Source organism: Neoarius graeffei, chromosome 10 (genome assembly GCF_027579695.1).
Source record: "Neoarius graeffei isolate fNeoGra1 chromosome 10, fNeoGra1.pri, whole genome shotgun sequence".
Classification (NCBI taxonomy): Eukaryota; Metazoa; Chordata; class Actinopteri; order Siluriformes; family Ariidae; genus Neoarius; species Neoarius graeffei.
Genome location: NC_083578.1, coordinates 81,547,232 through 81,568,308, shown reverse-complemented (window position 1 = coordinate 81,568,308; position 21,077 = coordinate 81,547,232). Strand labels below are relative to the sequence as shown.

At 42.5% G+C, this 21,077-nt stretch overlaps 1 protein-coding gene across 1 annotated transcript in view; it reads right to left on the bottom strand.

Moving 5' to 3' along the window:
• The window catches only part of plxna3 (plexin A3), a 451,726-nt gene extending 431,189 nt beyond the window's left edge, over positions 1-20,537 (bottom strand). The window contains exon 1 of the mRNA XM_060932405.1: positions 20,397-20,537. The gene's annotated coding sequence lies outside the window, so the exon portion shown is untranslated. The remainder of the gene's footprint in view (positions 1-20,396) is intronic.
• Between the last annotated feature and the right edge of the window lie 540 nt (positions 20,538-21,077).

Here is a 21,077-nt window from a genome sequence, read left to right as displayed (position 1 = left end):
TATGTTCTGTTTCTTCTTCTCATTCATTTCAACAAAAGGTTGAGGATACACCAAATGGTAGATTAATCATTCGTCAAATCTGTTATTGTGATATAGGACTGAATCTCTCACTCATGTTTTAAAAACAATAATAAGATTAAAATCCATAAAATGCTGTTTTTATACATGCCACGTGGCAGCTAGTTTGCGGTTAGCGTGCGGAGTCGAGACACAAAGCCGTGGGAAAGAGTCGACTCTGTTATCGTCAATTCTGTTCACGGATTACCCAGCTTGACGATAACGGAGTTGACGATGACTCAAGTAGTCCTGAAATGCACCCGCAAATTATAGAATGGGACTTACGCACCTGTAGATGCCTCAGTGAAATCTGCATTTCAAAGACGTGCAGATTAGGTACAAATACCCAGCTAGTGGGGTCGCGCGAACCGGTGCAGTGCCAGTTCCAAGCCCGAATAGATCAGGGAGGGTTGTGTCAGGAAGGGCATCTGGTGTGAAACGTATGCCAAATCAAATATGCGGATCATGATGATTGCAGGGGCGGCACGGTGGTGTAGTGGTTAGCGCTGTTGCCTCACAGCAAGAAGGTCCTGGGTTCGAGTCCCGTGGCCGGCGAGGGCCTTTCTGTGTGGAGTTTGCATGTTCTCCCCGTGTCCGCGTGGGTTTCCTCCGGGTGCTCCGGTTTCCCCCACAGTCCAAAGACATGCAGGTTAGGTTAACTGGTGACTCTAAATTGACCGTAGGTGTGAATGTGAGTGTGAATGGTTGTCTGTGTCTATGTGTCAGCCCTGTGATGACCTGGCAAATTGTCCAGGGTGTACCCCGCCTTTCGCCCGTAGTCAGCTGGGATAGGCTCCAGCTTGCCTGCGACCCTGTAGAAGGATAAAGCGGCTAGAGATAATGAGATGAGATGAGATGATGATTGCATATTTCGGGAGCAGCCGAAAGAATTAGAAGGAGCCTCAGTGAAATCTGGTGTTTAAAAAAGCCCATTGTTTTTGCAGTCCCCTGTCTCCGTATCATGACGTCTACATCTCTCAAATTGATTCCACGGTTGATAGACGGACAGTTTTCATAACGCTCCCTTTCACTCTCCGTAGACAGAGATGACGGGGTTGAAAACTACATCTCAGCACTGTTTGCACGGCTCAGGATTGATGGCGACTGGCAGAGCACGGAACATTCTCCACATAATCATAATACTTCTCTCATAGCTATTGCTTTCCATGCAAACACTATCACACATACCAAAAATACTGCAAGGTAAAATAAAATCCTGCTCATTTGATACCCACAAAGTTCCCGCCAATTGTTCGAGACTGTATCTTTTGGCGATGTGATCCTCTTACTATATCTGGTGAGATTCTCATTTTCCGATATGTTCCACGGCTCGGTTAAAGCAGGTCAAGGCTTTCATATTGATACAAGTAAAGTCAAGTCTAAAGTCCACATGTTGTGCAACGAAGATCTGGTGACAGAAGAAACAATAGTCCTAGGCATGGTAGTATAAGGGTCACGAGAGGCCAGTGAGGGAAATCACTATGAGCTCTCGGATAGCTTCCTCTTTTCTGTTATCCTAGTGTTGGGTGTCATCCTGCAGGAGGCTGGGGTCAGACCTTCTATTTCACTCTCTCTGTCATTCTTCAAACAAGCAACAGGAACTGAGAGAAACAAAGAGCGCACCACTGCAAGCCTGTTTCAGAAACTGACGTGTAAATTTGTTAAGTTCGAGTTACTTCCATCCAAGCCAAATCGAGGATCATTTCATTTCGTATGCTTCTTTACATTTCATTCATTCACTCGTGTCATCTCAATAAACACTTTATCCTTTATCCTGGTCAGGGCCATGGTGGATACGGAGTCTGTCCCAGGAACACTGAGATGCGCATACACTCTTGTACATCATAGGGAATCTTGCATACACATTATTATGGCACTTTATCGAAATTATACACAGTAATGTTCATTGTGACATTTGTTCATGATACTGGTGATCATGTCGCCCAGCCCTACTTGGCAGGAAGGGTACCCAAATTTAGCATTGGTACTTGATTATGCAACGGTAATGAAAACAACAGAGTGTGGGATCATGGATTTGTTACTGGACCATATCAGTAGATTGTCCAGCCATCCATCATCCATAACTGCTTATCCTGTGCAGGGTCGCAGGCAAGCTGGAACCTATCCCAGCTGACTATGGGTGAGAGGCGGGGTACGCCCTGGACAAGCTGCCAAATCATTGCAAGGCTGACACAAAAAGACAAACAACCATTCACACCCACATTCACACCTACGGTCAGTTTAGAGCCACCAATTAGCCTAACCTTCACGTCTTTGGACTGTGGGGGAAACCGGAGCACCCGGAGGAAACACATGCAGACACGGGAAGAACATGCAAACTCCACACAAGAAGGCCTCCGTCGGCCACTGGGCTCAAACCGAGAACCTTCTTGTTGTGAGGCGACAGTGCTAACCACTACACCACCGTGCCGCTTTTCAGTAGATTGTCTCCATTATCAAATTAATTGGTATTTTAAAAATTACGTATGTTCGAACATTTCTTTGGGGCGGCACGATGGTGTAGTGGTTAGCATTGTCGCTTCACAGCAAGAACGTTCTGGGTTTGAGCCCAGTGGCCGACAGAGGCCTTTCTGTTACCCCTTTTCCACCAAATCAGTTCCAGGGCTGGTTCGGGGCCAGTGCTGGTGCTGGTTCACAACTCGTTCAACTTGCGAGCCAGCTGAGAACCAGTTTGCTTTTCCATAGCTCGCGGTGCTAAGCGGAACCACGTCATTACGTCGCTGTATACGTCATTACGTCGCTGTATACGTCAGTTACGTCGCTACGTTTGCATAAACCTTGGCGCAAATGTTGAAGCAAAAACAACACGGAAGAAGCAACAGCAGCAACAACAACAATAATAACGGATGACTTCGGGTTTGTACAGCTGCTGCTTCTCGTCGCTTAAAAATGGCGATCTTTCGCAGTCTTGTTATTGTTGTTGGTCTTAACAACTCCGCCCCCCCCCCCCCCCCCCCCCCGCCCCCGCTGACATAAGCGGTTCTTTCCTCTGGCCCAGCAGAGAGTTAGTGCTAGCCTGGAACCATTTTTTCTGGCCCCAGAGCCAGTTCTTTGTCAGTGGAAACAGAAAACCCGGTTCCAAACTAAGCACTGGCCCCGAACCAGCCCTGGAACTACTTTGGTGGAAAAGGGGCATGTGTAGAGTCTGTATGTTCTCTCCGTGTCTGCCTGGGTTTCCTCTGGCTGCTCCGGTTTCCCCACAGTCCAAAGACATGCAATTAGGCTAATTGCCCATAGGTGTGAACGTGTGTGTGACTGGCTGTTTCCTAAGCCCAGAAATGGGAGGGTTGCGGCAGGAAGGGCATCTGGCGTAAAGCTATGCTCCAATTAATATGAGCTGTGGATCAATAGTGTCCACATGGACCCCGACCGGGCAACAGTGCTGGACATGGAGGAAGAAGACGTTCCGACGTTTCTATATCGATGACAGAGATCAGATTTTGCCTTTCATCACCAAATGAGTACTAATAACTAATCATGCATTCATAATTAATCATTAACCAAAAATTCTACTCTTTGGCCAAGCCATTTTCCACTTCACTACAATGAACATACAATCAGCTGAAGCCGATGCCATGACGGGGCAAGAAAGCTACGTCTTTACCCCGTCTTTATCACTTCCATCAGCGTGTGCCGAGTTCACTCGAATACCCTTTTCCTGCTATACATTGGGGAAGCGAAAGAAAAATCCACCTGTCTGCACCAAAGCAAAACAAAAGATCTCATTAAAGATATCAGCCAGGACTGATCTATCCTTCAGTATGGAAACAGTGAGAAAGACAGAGAGCGAGAGAGGGAGCGAGAGAGGGAGGCTTGGAGAATTATAGACAGCCAAAAGAAAAGCGAGAGAACCAGACAGCGACATGGTGACTAAGAGACAAGAGACAGGGCGAGTGAGCAGAGAAAGTAGCTATTGTTCAGTGATCACCACCTCCAGTGCCTCTACATGTCATCTCCACTCAGAGCTCACTGTCAGGATGAGGCCAGGTTTGATCCCACCATGGAAAACTAAAAAAAAAAACAAGAGACAGGACTGCAGCCTTCCATTTCGACTTCCAGTCCTGGAATAACCCGGAGGCCCCAGAGAGACGAGACATGACCGAGAGGTCTAAATGATGCAGAGCTGAATGACCTCGGCACAAACATCAGCCCGAATCAGTGAGGTCACACCACTATTAACATCCTGCTCTGACCTGGTCAGCGTGCTGAATCAAGAGAGGATCGTCTGTCTCCGAGTAGACACCACGACACCGACGACATGATTCATCCACCGTCCACTAATGATTTAAATCACTCGCTCCTCATCAATCAAGCTGCTGCTCCCGAGCAGACTTTGTACAATTTTTTTTTACATAATGACCATATTTTCAGGAAGTTCCCAGAAGCTATGAATAGATACAAGCTGTACTGCGTGTCCTTAAAATGATAATTAAAGATGGAACTTAATTCATCCATTAAAGCAGAACCACAAAATGGTGATACGAATAAACGTTCGCAAATTCCCTTAAAAGGCGAAGGAAGTCGTGTTGTGGAATTGTGGTTGTTACATTTTACTGTATGAAGTAGCTTTCTATTTTGGTTGAAGAGATCATATTGTTGCCATGTAATTTACTGGACGTCGAGGGGAACGCTGCGCTCAGCTCACTTGAGTGCCATCCACTTAAGCTCCTGTGTGGTCCAAAGCAAGTGGACTCTCATAATATAGCCAAATGTAGTAAAGGGTTACATCTGACGGTGAGCGGTTTCACCCTGATATTCGAAGTGTAAAAAGGGGTGTTCACACGGCACATATTTGCATCGATGCTGCACCGATGTATTTTGTTGCGATATATCTTACACCGGTGTAAATTTTGTGGAGCGTTCACACGTCACAAACCTGCTTACTAAAGAGAAGCGTGTGCAGCCCCACTTGCGTTCACACGGCAGTTTTTGCGACCGTACTATATGATAGTAATAATGCGGAAATGAAATAATGCGCATGCGTGAAAATGTACTTCCTTTTCCCGGTTGTCATGGCATCACCAAGCGCCAGGAAAACAACGTGGATGAAGACACCAGTGTTGCCAGATACTGCTGACGTTTTCCAGCCCAAAATATGTTCAAATCCGCCAAAATGCACTTAAAACCGCCCAATCTGGCAACACTGGAAGGCACGCAGTTCTGTTGTTGTTGATATTCGCTATTCTGGAAGCGCAAAATACCAGGATGCAAATTATGCAATGCCCGTATGTAATCAACTCTCCTCACGCGTAGCGAGTCTACCCCTGTAGCGTTCAGACGTCCCAATTTATATCGGTGCTGCCCCGCAAACTAGCATTTACTCCGGAGTAAATTTCTTAAACCACCTCCCGAGCAGGGTTAGATTTGCACCGGTTTAAGCAGCTTTCAGGGGCGACACTGGTATAACTTTGTACCGTGTGAACGCTGTACCGGGGCAGCCCCGGTGCTACACCGGAGTAAAATTTGCCATGTGAACACCCCTAAAGATGAATGCTACGACTCAGAAAAAGATTGTAAACTGCACACTTTGTGCTATGAACACTGTCCGATGGTGTCGAAATGTAAAATAACATAAGACACATATAAATGGACAAAACCGAGAGGCATAAAAACGACTCTATAGTCAGTGGAGTGGTATCTTCCGGGGTACATCTTCTGTACATCTAACTTAATTTTAAAATGCATTTAAGGACCATAATTGGATCATAAAGACCATATCTCTACATTCGAGGCTTGCTTCCGACAACTGATAACCATTCCAGGTCAACGTTACAGTTCAACTTTTCCAAACTTTTTTCCATTTAAATGTTTTTATATCTTCACTGTACACAAATACATACATTGATAAATCACCAAAAATGACCAATTTCCGCATGTTCATGGCGCAGATGACTCACATTTACTGATGCCCACACAACGCCAGCAAAGTCAAAGCTCACAGAGCTAAAATGACGACTAACTGGTGAACGCAATGTACGCCAAATCTTCCAGGAACGCAGCATGTTGGCTAACATACAGTACCAGTCAAAAGTTTGGACACCCCCTACTCTACTCATTCAGAGGTTTTTCTGTATTTTCTACATTGTAGAACAATACCGAAGACATCAGAACTATGAAATAACACATGGAATATATATGGAATTATGCGGTAAAAAAAAAAGTAGTCACCGTTTACCTTGATGACGCTTTGCACGCTACTGGCGTTATCTTAACCAGCTGCATGAGGTAGTCACCTGGAATGCTTTTCAATTATCAGGGGTGCCTCGTCAAAAGTTAATCAGTGGACGAGTTTCTTGCCTTCTTAACGCGTTTAAGACTAAAACAGTAAATAGTAAGTAAATAATAAAAATACAGTACATAGCCCTATTCAACCCCACAACTGTAGTAATCCATATTATATCAAGAACAGCTCAACTAAGTAAACAGAAACGACATCCATCATTACTTTAAGACATGAAGTGTCTTTTATTGAATAAAAATAAAGAAAAACCACTGAATTTGAAGGTTTGTCTGAACTTTTGACTGCTACTGTAAACGCACACTAACGTCTTTCATAGGGCACCACGTTACATTTGTTTTAATTGAATGACTCGTGTTCTTGTCTTCATTGACGGATTTGCTTTGGATCGCGTTCGTTTAAGTCATTAAGATGAAAAGTTTCACACAATTGTCCTTGTGCAACTGAAATAAACAAGCAATTTCAACTTGGCAGCATTACATATACACAAATGCCGTGTAACTAATTGCAAATTATACTGGAAACCAATGAATCTAGGTCCAAATTAGCAAGTCTTGTTTTTATACAAAATTAGGAGCTCTTGCAGGATAATATACATATCCACATTCACTGGATAGGAGCAATCGCGCGCTCTGATTGGCTACTCTACTACCAGGCTATCAACTCGTATACCATGAGTAGAGAAAAACAAAATGGTGGAGCGTGTTGCTCAACCAACCGAGGACGAAATAAAAACTCTACTCAAAAACAAACCCCCAAAGATACAAAAAAAAGCAACAAAACATGGAATGACAGTATTTGATGGTAAGAACATACCCTTTTTATTTTTCAAGAATTATCATCATCACATTTTTCACAAATTGCTCCTGTCATTTCGCCAGTTTGTTGACATTCGAAGCGGAAATGATTTTGTTGGACGTTTTGTGGAGAGGTTTTATTTATCGAATTTGCAAAAAATAAAAATGCTCTGTTTCTCAAAGTCCAGTGAATGTGGATCGAATAAAACAGTTATTCCACTCAATCTGGTCGTACATGGATGATAGCCGACTCGGCATTGTGCACCACGCCGGCTATCGGCTCATGTACGACTCGATTTCGTGGAATAACTGTTAAATATATTTAGGCACTGCCTAAAAGCGGAGCTTCCGATGAGTGTAAAATGTGTTAGTAAATAATTCTACGTTATTTTTTTAAGCAAATTAAAAATAAGCGCTGGATAAAAACCCATATGTCGATAAAGATACAAATTTTGTTGTCCGGTGGTCAAGCGTTTATAAGATGCGTTGCCTTGCACTTACGATCGGGTTCCCCGTGGTGGTACGTATACATCGTTCATACGGACGCAAAAGCCATTAAAAACCAGCTCGATGCATTATCGTACTCTCTTAAGTATGGAGCTTCGCTCTGCTATGAACCTTTTTATGAATGAACTTGATTAGTAGTGTAAACACTCCTTACATATGTAACTTACAAATAAATTTATTTGCTTCCAGCTTGAATAATGATACTCGTTGTCCATTTCTGTCTTAAAATTAGAATTTGTCTGGCAACCACAGTTCAGCGATGACTACATTTATTATTCACAATCCTGTTCAATTATTAATAACACCATTTATAATACTAGTTGGACTATTATCAATGCTGATGTGGTGGAAAAAGACAAAATAAAACTAAAAAAGGTGAAGTTTGCCATTGTGTTTGGCCTAGTTGCATTGTATGTGTGCAAAATAGATGCTAACAAAACTATTTTTTTCCATTATTAGCATTTTCATTGACAAATAATCCAAAATTCATGGAGTTATTGATTGAGTTGATTGATAAATGAGCTTAGCCTAAACTTTGATTTGATATTTAACTTCACTGAGTCACTGATGGTATATTAAAAACCAATAAATATCCACTTTCTATGACTGGGTGCTCATGGTACCAATTTTCACACAGTATTTGGCATATAATATGCAGTTTGCAATGAGAAAAGGATTTTATGTTCAGTATCTGCCTCTATTTATCTTCTCCCTGCAATGTTGTCAGATTGGTTTCCCTCCCACTTGGTATATTTTACTCCCACCAGACTGGGAAAATGACCTTGGGCTGTAGAAATAATTTAGTTCGGAGATAATTTAGTTACAGTTTGGGTTGGTTTATTAAATTGTATGATTTTAAAGCATGATTGCAATGGAAACACTCAATCAGGAAGATCTCAACATAATGTTGGTACATGTCGGCTGCATAAGCACCTGTGATAGACATTTTTGCCAATAAATTCAGGAAACTTTACATTCTTGAACGAGGACATGTGCTACAGTTGTTTTACAACACAATGAACACAACATCCTAAGTTTAAAAAGTTTAAAAACAGTGCCCATGATGTCCCTTTTAAACACTGGCTCATTGGCATGGCGCTGTTTAATGTCATATATACAGTAAGTCGTATCCTCATCACAGTTGCTCAACACTAGATGGTTTTAACGAAGTGAAAATTTCAATCCCAGACTAAATAACGTGATTCTGCGCCAAAACCCGACACCACCTGCCAGGTATTGCCAGGTCTGTGGTTTTCCAGTGAAATATACACATCTTTTGAACTGCTGCTGCCGCCTCAGACTTTTATTGTTTGTTCATGGCTTCGTGGTTCGGCGCTGATCATTAATTAGATTTAAAAAATCCGTATACACATTAAAACATGCTAAAATTAGAGGTGGGCGATCTCATCTCATCTCATTATCTCTAGCCGCTTTATCCTTTACAGGGTCGCAGGCAAGCTGGAGCCTATCCCAGCTGACTACGGGCGAAAGGCGGGGTACACCCTGGACAAGTCGCCAGGTCATCACAGGGCTGACACATAGACACAGACAACCATTCACACCTACGGTCAATTTAGAGTCACCAGTTAACCTAACCTGCATGTCTTTGGACTGTGGGGGAAACCGGAGCACCCGGAGGAAACCCACGCGGACACGGGGAGAACATGCAAACTCCGCACAGAAAGGCCCTCGCCGGCCACGGGGCTCGAACCCGGACCTTCTTGCTGTGAGGCAACAGCGCTAACCACTACACCACCGTGCCACCTAGACCTTGTCATATATTTGTAATGTGCATTTGAATTATAGGTGCAAAATGTTTTTTTTATTTTTAAAGCCTAATAAATCAGAAAGTTTGATTTCTTTTGAACACACACCTAGTTGCCTAAAGAGTACAATAACATGAGTAATGAATAAGAAAATTTGAAAGATCTGGTGTGCTTTAATGTGGAGATACGGGGCGTCAAATGTGCTCCAAAGCACATTTTATTATGATTTCCAGCAAGCCATAACTTGGCAAATATTGAACTGTGAACTTTCTATTTTAGTATTTCAAGGCGTCTGGCATTGAAGAACAATTCTTGAAAATTTCATGTATCTTGCATGAATAGTTTGAAAGTAATGACTTATGGAAGTTAGGTCCGTTTTCTGTAGCACGCGTTTTAACAGTGAAATTGGGGCCACGCCCCTTTTTTAAGCCCCTATATCTCAGAAACTAATGAAGGTACAAGCCTAAATTTTGTACACTATTTATTGGGCACACTGACAATATTTCCAGAAAGTATGAAGCAAATCTGAGATGGTCAGTGGCGAGACCTCTGGTGATTTCACATGGATCGACCCTCAAGTATAAATACGGAGGTGATTATAGAAACTCACACACACTGATTGGTCATGAAATTTAGACTGTTTCTCGATAATCACTTTGAGTGACTCGGCAAAATGGTGGCTAATCGCTACCTCACTGTAAGTGAGGAAGAATTACAAATGATGAAAGAAAATGCTGTTCCTAAAAGCACTAAACAGGGATCGAAACGGGTGGTCGCCCACTCGCCATTGCGAGTTGGAAAGGGTACGGGCGACTAGTGACAACATGTACTCGACCGAGTGGGCGACTGGTTCGCCACGCTATATATATATATCAAACTACTCACTGCCTCGATGGTTTCTATCAACGATTCTCACCCATTTTAAGCAGAACTTGGTCTATTTTACTGTTTTTTACGATAATTTCAATAGATTTTGTGAGACATTTGTCAAGTTGGCATAGACGCGGGCGCCGCCATATTGTTTACGTGCGCAGTATACACCGCTACATGCAGCATGGCTGTGCGAAGTTTCGTTTCTTCCCGTTCATTTTCGTTGCTGCCCGTGAAGACAAATGTAACTTGAACCGCTATTGGTCAGATAGATTAGACCCCCGCGAAGTTTAAAAGTCCTTGGCTTGACATTTCTGACAGCTATCAAAACAAACGGATATCGCTCAACAAGTATGTGGCCCTTATTTCTGTTTCTTTTAAATACTTGGTAACAAAGCCACCCTTTTGTTTTTCTCAACTCACAGTATATAAGTTGATATCCTAGTATTCGAGTAGCCAATTAGAGCATGCGATTGCTCAGCCTGCAGGTGATGAGAGGGAGTATGTGGCAGGAGATGTAGAGCCCCAGGAGAGACAGAATGAGGAGGTGGAAGATGAAGATGACGAGGAGGCGCAGCATGATGTGGTGTATGACCCGATAGATGATGATGATGATGATCTGGATGAGGGTTTCGAAGATTGTGATGATAATGAGATGACTGAGGAAGAAGTTTATAGACAGTTGAAATTGATCACTCATGTATAATATGGTTGTATTATATGAATAAATATATAAAATCGGCTTGAAATTTGTAATTATAAATACGGACCAGTGCTACTCCATTCGGACCAGTACCTCTGAGAGGCACTGGTCCAAATGGACCAGTGCTCCCAAATTCCCGTTTCGATCCCTGCTAAAGATGCTACAAAGTTTGGTCTCAAACTGTTCAAAGGTAAGATGGAATTGTGAATTATTTTATCGATTTCATAACAAAGTATTTTATGTGACTCGGCGTAGATAAGTGGACACAAGTCTGTGCCGCGCCTTTATTACATTTGCATGCTGTTTTTGAAGATTGAAATCAATTATTTTTTTAATATGATTTTTTCCCCAAAATAATCACCTGTGTATTTATAGTAAAACAATCACCCGCCTCAGGCTCACTGAATATCGGTGACTAATAACCTCAACTTCTTTTTGGTTATTACTCACCGATATTCACTTCACCGTCGGCGAATAATTGTTAATTAAATGCTTTGTATATAGTTTTGGTGGGGGATTTTGGAGAATATATATATGTTATTTACCAGCTGGGAGGTCCGTATCGTGAAATACCGTGACCGAGGTCTTGAAAGTACTGACCGAGGCCCTCTGGGCCGAGGTCAGTATTCAAAGCCGAGGTCACGGTATTTCACCATACGGATCGAGCTTAAACTGGTAAATAATATATTTATTTTTTTCTTTACCAAATTCTAACAGAAAACGAGAGCGCCCGAAAGGGAAAACCGAGCCGAAGCGAGCCGCCATTTTGAATCCTCATTCACGGCTGTAATGCAAATGGCTTCCTCCTCGGTATACAAGTGCACTTCCATGGCAGGAAAACAACTATATTTTGCCACCTATGTAGTCCCCTACTTATACAAAATTGAGTCATTCAGGATTCAGCCATGTTTTTGCTCGGCGTTAGCAACAGTTAGAGGTTTTTAGCTTTCTCCTGAAATGTTTTATTTTATTTCTTCTTCCTCAGGGTAGTAAAACTCACTTTCGCTGTGAACACTGTCGTTATCGCTATCCATGCTGTAAAATTAATGCTATTCTCCTGAGAAATGCTGGCAAAAATGTATAAGATTTTTGATAATCATAAATAAATCTTATAAAAAAAGATAAATGTTGACAAAAAATGCTACTATGTTTGTTGTTGTTGTGAACGAGCGAGTCGCCAGAGGTCCATAACCGGGGTCCGTAACTGGGGTCCTACGATACGGACCCGCTCGCCAGCCAATCAGAGCGCAGGATTTGGACCGCGAAAAAAATAATTAAGAGTTATTCTACAAAATCGAGTTGTACATGAGCTGATAGCTATCATCCATGTAGGACCAGATTGAGTGGAATAACTGTTTTATTCTATCCACATTCACTGGATTTTGAGAAACAGAGCATTTTTATTTTTTGCAAATTCAATAAATAAAAACTTGATACAAAACGTCCGACAAAATCATTTCCGCTTCGAATGTAAACAAACCGGCGAAATGACAGGAGCAGTTTGTGAAAAATGCAATAATAATCATAATTCTTGAAAAATAAAAAAAATATACGTTCTTACCATCAAATACTTTTATTCCGTATTTTGTTGCTTTTTTTTCCGTATTCTTTGGGGTATTGTTTTCGAGTAGAGTTTTTATTTCATCCTCGGTTGGTTCAGCGACACGCTCCGCCATTTTGTTTCTCTCTACTCACGGTATATGAGCTGATATCCTAGTAGTAGAGTAGCCAATCAGAGCGCGCAACTGCTCATATCCAGTGAATGTGCATAGAATAAATTATCTTTTGGGGTGATTTTTAATCGCACAGATCTGGCAACCCTGACACCAGACATGGACATTTTTTTTTTTTTTTGGCGAGCACAAAGTTCGCACGACTCAAATCAAATGCGTCCAGCATCTTAAACAGATATGCTGTCCTCACATAATTAACTTGCATAATTACGCAATTAACTTTACATAATGTTTATCGTAATTATGTTATTATAAACGAGTCAGAGAAGCTATTTCGCTTTTGCTCTTCAGCTGTACTGTACGAGCAACCTGTTGTATTGTAGTGACCAAAATCTTTTGAGAAAAGCAGCAGTAAGTGGATAATAGTTTGCGATCTTGTATGCAAAATCTTATAATCCACTCCCATAATCACTTCTATATAAACCGATAATAAAAAGCTGCCTCTGGTTTTCTGCCTATAGAGCTCTGCGGTTAAATGGAAATCCTTATAGAGCAACACACACACACACACACACACAGGCACGCTCTTTTTCTTTCATCTTACTAATGCGCACGCTGTAGCGTTTACAAAGGAAGACGAAAATCACCAGGGATCTCGGGGCAGAGCTCGTCCAGACTGGATATGACAGGAGGACTGTTGCATAAAGCATGAATACTTTTACAATACTACAGTGTGTTGTATTTTACCTGTAGACATGCTGATTTGTCACGAATTGGCACCGTCACACAAGGAACTCTCGCACAGCTTTTGTCAAGCAAACAGGATATTTAGTAAAAGTGCTCGTGAAATGTCTGTACGTGACATTTAAATAATATTGGCTGGCGCTGAGTGGTATATCAGACTCTGAATCTAATGTACCACAAAAAAAAGCCAGCCAATATTATTATTATTATTATTAGACATACACACTCTCTTCCTATCAGTATTCCCGAAGGCCAATGCGAGCTTAACCATGAGTCAGCGCAGCAGTGAAGTCACCTTCCAGCTGGTGTAGCGTTCATCAGTAGTGTTAGCGAATGCTAATAAAGCGGTCAAGCCAGTGCTCTCTATTGAGAGCAGGTAACACAGGATAACTATGGAATCAATTTTGTGCCAAAATGTTCATACAATACTTTTGAAATATCAAACAAAAACGATAAATCAAAATTTAAAAAAAAAAAAATTAAAGTCAATTTTTTTTAGACTGGCAAACAAATTATTCGTGTAATCGTGCAAACAGTGGCGGCTCCTGAATTTTTTTTCAGGGGGGGCAATTTTCCCCCGTTATGTCTACACGGACCATAAACGTCCACAGGACTGACGTAAATTGACCTAGGTAGCAAGTCAATAGTCAACCAAACCCAGAAAAACACCACGGTGACTGGAGCCCTCAGTTTCGTCTTTGCCTCGTAGAGCTAACTCGAACACTCCACAAAATTTCACGCATTGGATGAGCCGGTTTAATATGTGCCTGTTCTTGCTCACCTCATCGTTGTGGCGGCGAACTGCTAGCCTGTAGCCCTCATCCGGTTGTGTAGCGATGTTCACTCTCCCAAAATCCGAACATTTCAGGCAGCTGCCCATGTGAATCATTGATGACTCATGTTTTTTTAATTTTCTCCAACAAATGATGCATGTCCGAAACTCCGGTGACAGTCCAAGCAGTGTTGTCCGTGGAGCCACCTCCAGGGTGGAAAAGTAAGCAGGGGGAGCAGAAAACCGCTGAGGCGTCCTTGCAGCCAGCTTGCCAGGATTTGCGCTGGGACCATGCTGAAGTAAAACCTCGAGGATATGATTCCCACCCTTGTCGAAATTTGTTTTATGTTTAGATTTGGTCGAGGGGGGTCCAGCTTGTTTTGTTGCCAATTTAGCTCGATTTGATCGCTGACTAAATGGAACTTCTTTTAAGGACCGCACTGAATTGCTTTCCGCATCCATCTCACCTCAGAAACTGAGCGGATCGAACGCAACTTTGCCGCGCTTCGCAGTGACGTAAGCACGTTAGGGCAAGCCCCCCCGAAACTCATAGAGATTGCATTGAAGTGTCAGTCAGGAGAAAAAAAATATATTAACATGGGACTCTATCAGTGAACTCTTGGGCGATTTTCAGCGTGACTGAAATCGCCCCAAAAGGGGCGGTAATCTAGAAGCAAGACCACCCTGATTGGACAATGATACCCAGAGACAGATTAAAACGGCCTTGAGCAGCGCTGGTGAAAGTTTGTTTTAAAAAAAGAAAAAAAAACTTTTTTTTTTCGTTTTGGCAGTGCGTCGCCCAATCGCCCTTATGCACCAGCCGCCCTTGCGTGCAAAATATCAGTCTATTACTCTTCAGAAACCTTTTATTTTTGTTCCGCGTCTTTCTCGGTTTTGTTTGACGTAATTTATTTTGGTTGCGATTCCAGCTTTCTCGTTTGCGCTCCCTGACTTTTTGCTTGCAGTTTTGGCACAAACTTCACGTGTGGGCGGGCTGTCCAGGAATGCATTCCCATAGGCTAACTTGTGTTTGACTGACAGCTACGCTCAGCCATTCCCCCGGAGGCTGTTGCGGCCATTTCCTACTCGGATTCTGGCGGACTGTTTGACGAGTGACCGATCCATTGACGGTAAACAAGGATCGAGTGGACGTCAGTGGCGACTATGATACTGAATTAATTCAACAAAGTGTAAGTGCGGGACAAATGTGTTGTACGTGTTGCAGTAGTGCACATTATGCAGGCGTGTTTAACATTAGCAAGACAGCTATTATATTGGGTAGTGGAGCTAAGGCTAACATTTGACTTGCCACGAAACACCTGCATAATAATTTTTTTTTTTGATTTATCGTTTTTGTTTGATATTTCAAAAGTATTGTATGAACATTTTGGCACAAAACTGATTCCATAGATAACAACTGAGAAACTAAGATTTCTGTCTCCAGACTCTTCTTCCACACACACTCGCTACAGTATTTTTCACTCAGACTTAAGTATTCGTTTCCCTCTGTAATTTACTTCGTTACTTTTAAAATCAACATCAACAACTACACACAACGGAGCGACCTGGCAGCCAAAATTCTCTCAAAACCTTCCGAAGCAAACCTGGCAGCCATGCTTGTTTACAAATTGCCACTCTTGCTCGGAAGGTTTACATCTCCGATGTGTCTCTTTTCCAGTTTTTCGATGTCCGTTGGTATGTTTTTCTCTTGTAAATACGCAAAGAATACCTAATGACGTTTTGGTAGCCTTTCGGGTGTTCAGCGCGTCTTTTTCTTTCCCGGCGAACACAGAAATGGTTGTGCGCGTGCGCAGCAGAAAACTTGAATATTCGCATCAGCTCCGATGTGTGACGTCATGTTGTCTTGACAACCATGCGATATCGTAAACCATATTCAACGCTCATTCTGCATTAAGTAGAATGATGGAATACACGTAGGATAAGCGATATGCTAACAGTATTGCATGCTATCAAACCAAATGAACGAAACCCGCTCGAAGGGAATAGAGCACGTGTTTTTATTCCATCGAAAAAGTGTCCTGTATGGATAATAATTAAATATACTGTACTACAGCACTGGTGAATTCTTCAATCTGATTGGTCAGGTGTTGTTATTTAAGAAATACCGTAATACATATAATCACTGATCTGAATGTTTATGTAACATTCATGGAAGAAGTCTCCAGTGCTTTTTAACAGCTTCATGACCGAAGAGTTTAAGGTTTTTCAGTAACATGAAGTTTTTTTTGTCTTAACTTCGAGAAAGAGAGAGAATAAATGGATAAAGTGTGACGTGTTGTTCATCATGTGCAAGCTGCTGTGGTATAAGAGGAATAAATCACTTCAGGATGTGCTGACATTGGAAATGAATCAACACTAAGTCTTGTCCCGCACTGTACTGAGTCACGTCACACAACCTTGCCGTTGATTATTTTCCTATAACAGCACACTCCCGAGTGTTTTCTCCTGACTTATGGGATGTTTTCCAGTAACCAGTGTGTTCTTATACAAATCAATAAGTGCGTTTCCATTAACCTGCTTAGTGTGCGATTTGAAATTGAAGAAAAAAAAAAAGGGTAATGGAAGCATGAGAATTTTGATAATATCGTTAAAAAAAAAAGTTTATACTCTCACATGAGGCGGATTTTCAGACGATTCACCAAAACAACATTTCTCAAATTTGAAATAGAAACACATTTTACGCACTTAAGTCACATGGCATGACATGTTGGCCTGGTGAGTTTCACTGGTTTGGAGCCGACACTTATTAAGTCTTGGAGATACGTCAACATGTTTAATTATAAAGACTATCATGAAAGGAAGAGGAGAAAACCCAGCTTTAATCACGCAACAAAAACAAAACAAGTGTGTTTTGTTGACTTTTTTTCTTTAAATCGCTTCTATTTTGCGCAAAACTGCAAAAGAACGATGTCATTCGTTGTAAACTGTCTCATCTCATTATCTCTAGCCGCTTTATCAGGCAAGCTGGAGCCTATCCCAGCTGACTACGGGCGAAAGGCGGGGTACACCCTGGACAAGTCGCCAGGTCATCACAGGGCTGACACATAGACACAGACAACCATTCACACTCACATTCACACCTACGGTCAATTTAGAGTCACCAGTTAACCTAACCTGCATGTCTTTGGACTGTGGGGGAAACCGGAGCACCCGGAGGAAACCCACGCGGACACGGGGAGAACATGCAAACTCCACACAGAAAGGCCCTCGCCTTTCTCGGAACCCGGACCTTCTTGCTGTGAGGCGACAGCGCTAACCACTACACCACCGTACCGCCCCGTTGTAAACTGTAATAAATAAAAAATAAATATGAAAAGATAAACGATCATCTTTTTTTCACTGCAAACAGATCTGACGAAAAAATTCGTAGGAAGCAATATTGCATGAAAGAAGAGAGAAATGGTACGAACTTTGATCCTAAACCTTTACGATTTTTTTTTTAAAGATTTTTTTACCTTTATTGGATAGGACAGTGTAGAGACAGGAAATGAGCGGGAGAGAGAGACGGGGAGGGATCGGGAAATTAACTCGGGTCGGAATCAAACCCGGGTCCCCGGATTTATGGTATGGCGCCTTATCCACCTGAGCCACGACGCCCCCCCCCTTACGATTTTTATCGTGCATACGGTTACGAATTTGCAGCTGCTGAGAAGTGAGCATCGTGATCGTGTATGTAGTGTTAAAGTCATCTTGGCCAGCGTGATGCTCTTATTACAACCGTATACATAAGACAGTGGCTTTTAATCAACGTCAAAACAAGATAAGATGACGATCCGAATCTTATATCTATCCATGTCATGTAACTTGAAATGAACTCAGCTTGTAGGAGATGATATTTTACACACTAAGTGAATATCAGATGCACATCTCGATGAAAAACTTTGCCTGAATTTTACGTTTGGGAGTTCTGAATGCTGGTGAATATCCTGTGCACGTGTGTGTGTGTGCAAGATCTCTGCAAGAAGGTGTGAGATCCAGATTCATTCTGAAACATCACAATATGACGGATGGATGGAGAGATGGATGGGCAACAAGCGACGCTTTTAATAAACTAAACATCTTTCCATTTATCTATCTGTCAGAATGACAGATTTATTCCAGGATCAGACGACGTGATATTTTTGTCTTTCACGATGTTCACCATGTCAGATTAGGCAATCAGATTAGTGCTGTGTCTTAGTCGGGAGACTGGAAACGCTACAAGTTTGATTCTCACCAATCATCGCTCACGTCCTTGCGTGTTGTTGGGGAGGAGGGTCAAGAAATTGTCAATCACAGCTATCAAGAAACACGCCGTACGAGTTCTGACATGCTAGACTTTTTGGGATGTTGTGTGGCATCCCAGATGTTGCATCTTTGATGAGGTCACAATACAAGACGCTGTTTCCGACATTCAGGTTTGGACCTGATGTTGGGAATTTATCAGGAACATTACAGGCATTTAGCAGACGCTCTTATCCAGAGCGGCGTATAACAGAACCCTGACACACCCCACCTGGGGAGCAATTGGGGCTTCGGTGCCTTGCTCAAGGGCACTTAATGTATTCCTGCTGGTCTAGGGAATCAAACCGGCGACCTTTTGGTCCCAAACCTACTTCTCTAACCTCTAGGACATGGCTTTAGACATTTCCCTATGGCAGCCTTTCTCAACCCTGGGGTGCCGTCAAAAAATTATATATTCTAAACACTGAAATAAATAAAATGAATTAAAATTCCAAAAAACGATAGTTACACTAATGCAGATCATCGCCGCCTCATGCATCATCAAAATTTGTCTCACGGCCCCCTTTCCCATGTCGCAACGTCACTGCCGGGGTCAGCGTATGGTCAGCGTGACTGCGTATATTTTATATACGGGTGCCTTGAGAATTTGCATACTTCTGAAGGGTGCCGTGACTGAAAAAAGGTCGAGAAACGCTGCCCTATGGAATGACAAAACCATGTCAAAATCAGGCTGAACTCGGGTCGCGATCCATTCCGAAACATCCCGGTACGAAGCGACACGGATGATCTTTCTGCTTATATCATTTCGACACATTTATGTTCCAAAAAACAACAACCAGCGTAAACAAACTGGCATCAACAAGCAGTGCCTCTATGTCCGGTATGACGTTCCTGCGATTGATTTCCTTCACAAAGAAACAAATAAGCAAACAACATCATCACGTGGCACAAGATGTGATCCTGGAGGTGAGGTTCGAATAAGGAACAGGCTGGAACAGTGAACGCAGTACGGCAGCCTAATTGGTTCGACGAGCATCACTGCTGCATCTAATTCAATTAAGGGGGGGAAAAAAACGCACAAAATGTGGGGTTTGTAAACAAGATCAAGTTTGCATGAAGTGATATGTGTGTGTGTGTGTGTTGATGGGGTTCAATAAAATACCAAGCAGGCAGGGATAAGGGGATAGGTTTTGGGATGTGCATTAAACATTAATCATGAAATCAACGAAGCTTTAGACTACAGAAGGAAGGCGAGACCCTGTGATGAAGGAATCAGGAATGAAATATTAATGGAAAGAGAGAGAGAGAGAGAGAGACAGAGAGAGAGAGAAAAAAAAAGGCACCCATGCATATGTCTCAGGTTGTGTCTGAGACCTGAGAACGTTTGGTTCAAATTAATTTATGCAGCAGCAACACAAACAACCAGTCTGATCTGATCTGATCTGATCTGATCTGATCGCCTCCTTTGTTCCGAGCTGCTGCTGCTGCCGCCGCTGCTGCAGCTGCTGCTGCTGTTCCACATGTTTCATCTCTGGAGCCCGTCCGAGCCACGCGCACACGCTACGCACACGCACGCACGCATGCGCACACGCACTCACTCACTCAAACGCGTATACGCAAACGCAAACGCGCGCGCATCAGCGCAAAAAGCTTTTTTTTTTTTTTTTCCGCTTCTGGATTCTCAGGAAATGTTTTTAAATAAATAAATAAATAAATATTTAAATGAAAAAAAAATGAAAAAAAAAATTTAATAAATACGCGCGTGCATTCTTCATTTCAATAAATAAATAAATAAATAAATAAAGCCAGCATGGCAGGTATGGATCAGCTGTGTGAGTAGTGCATATAGAAATGTGTGTGTGTGTGTGTGTGTGTATATATCTATACATCAGCATGCATGCATACATGCATGCATGTGAAAGCAGCACGCGCTCACTCACTTCTTCACCTCCACCGTATTGGAGAAGAAGAGACGCGTTTCCGGGGCGCCCGCGCTCACCTACCTGTGTGTTCAAAGTGCAACAGTTAGATCCGCAGCTCCTCTTTCAAAACAACACAATCCTTCATTTGCAAGCCTTCTTTCTTCTCTCTCTTTATCTATCTATCTATCTCTCTCTCTATCTATCTATCTATCTATGTATGTCTCTATCCTTTTGTGTGTCAAAAAGAAAAGCACTGGAATAGATGTGAATAACAATAATAACTACTCCAGCAACAACAACAAAAAAGACACCCAGGCTGCTGACCCTCACCGCCCTGACTGCGCCTCAAATCTCATAACCCCGACAAAACCGCGTCGCTTTCTTTCTTCAGAAGCGCGGGGTCGGCGGCTACTGGCCCTTTAAATGGAGCGAACCATTCGCTCAGCAGGGGTGCGCTTTGTTCTGCTGCGCGAAATCTCACCCAAACGGGCGTTTCCATGACGACTCGGATTCGAATCGCTTTCTAAAATCCTGTCATGTACTGTCATTTTGCATCAAATATCAGTTAAATCATACAATCAGGCATTTTAATGATCGGCCTGAGAGTGTAAACTTCCCTCACGAAAGGACATGGTTTAAGCCCGCCCTTCAGCTAGTATTTTTCAACCAACCCAGATGTTGGATGAAGAACGCTGTGTGTGTGTGTGTGTGTGTGTGTGTGTGTGTGTGTGTGTGTGTGTGTGTGTGTGTGTGTGTACAATA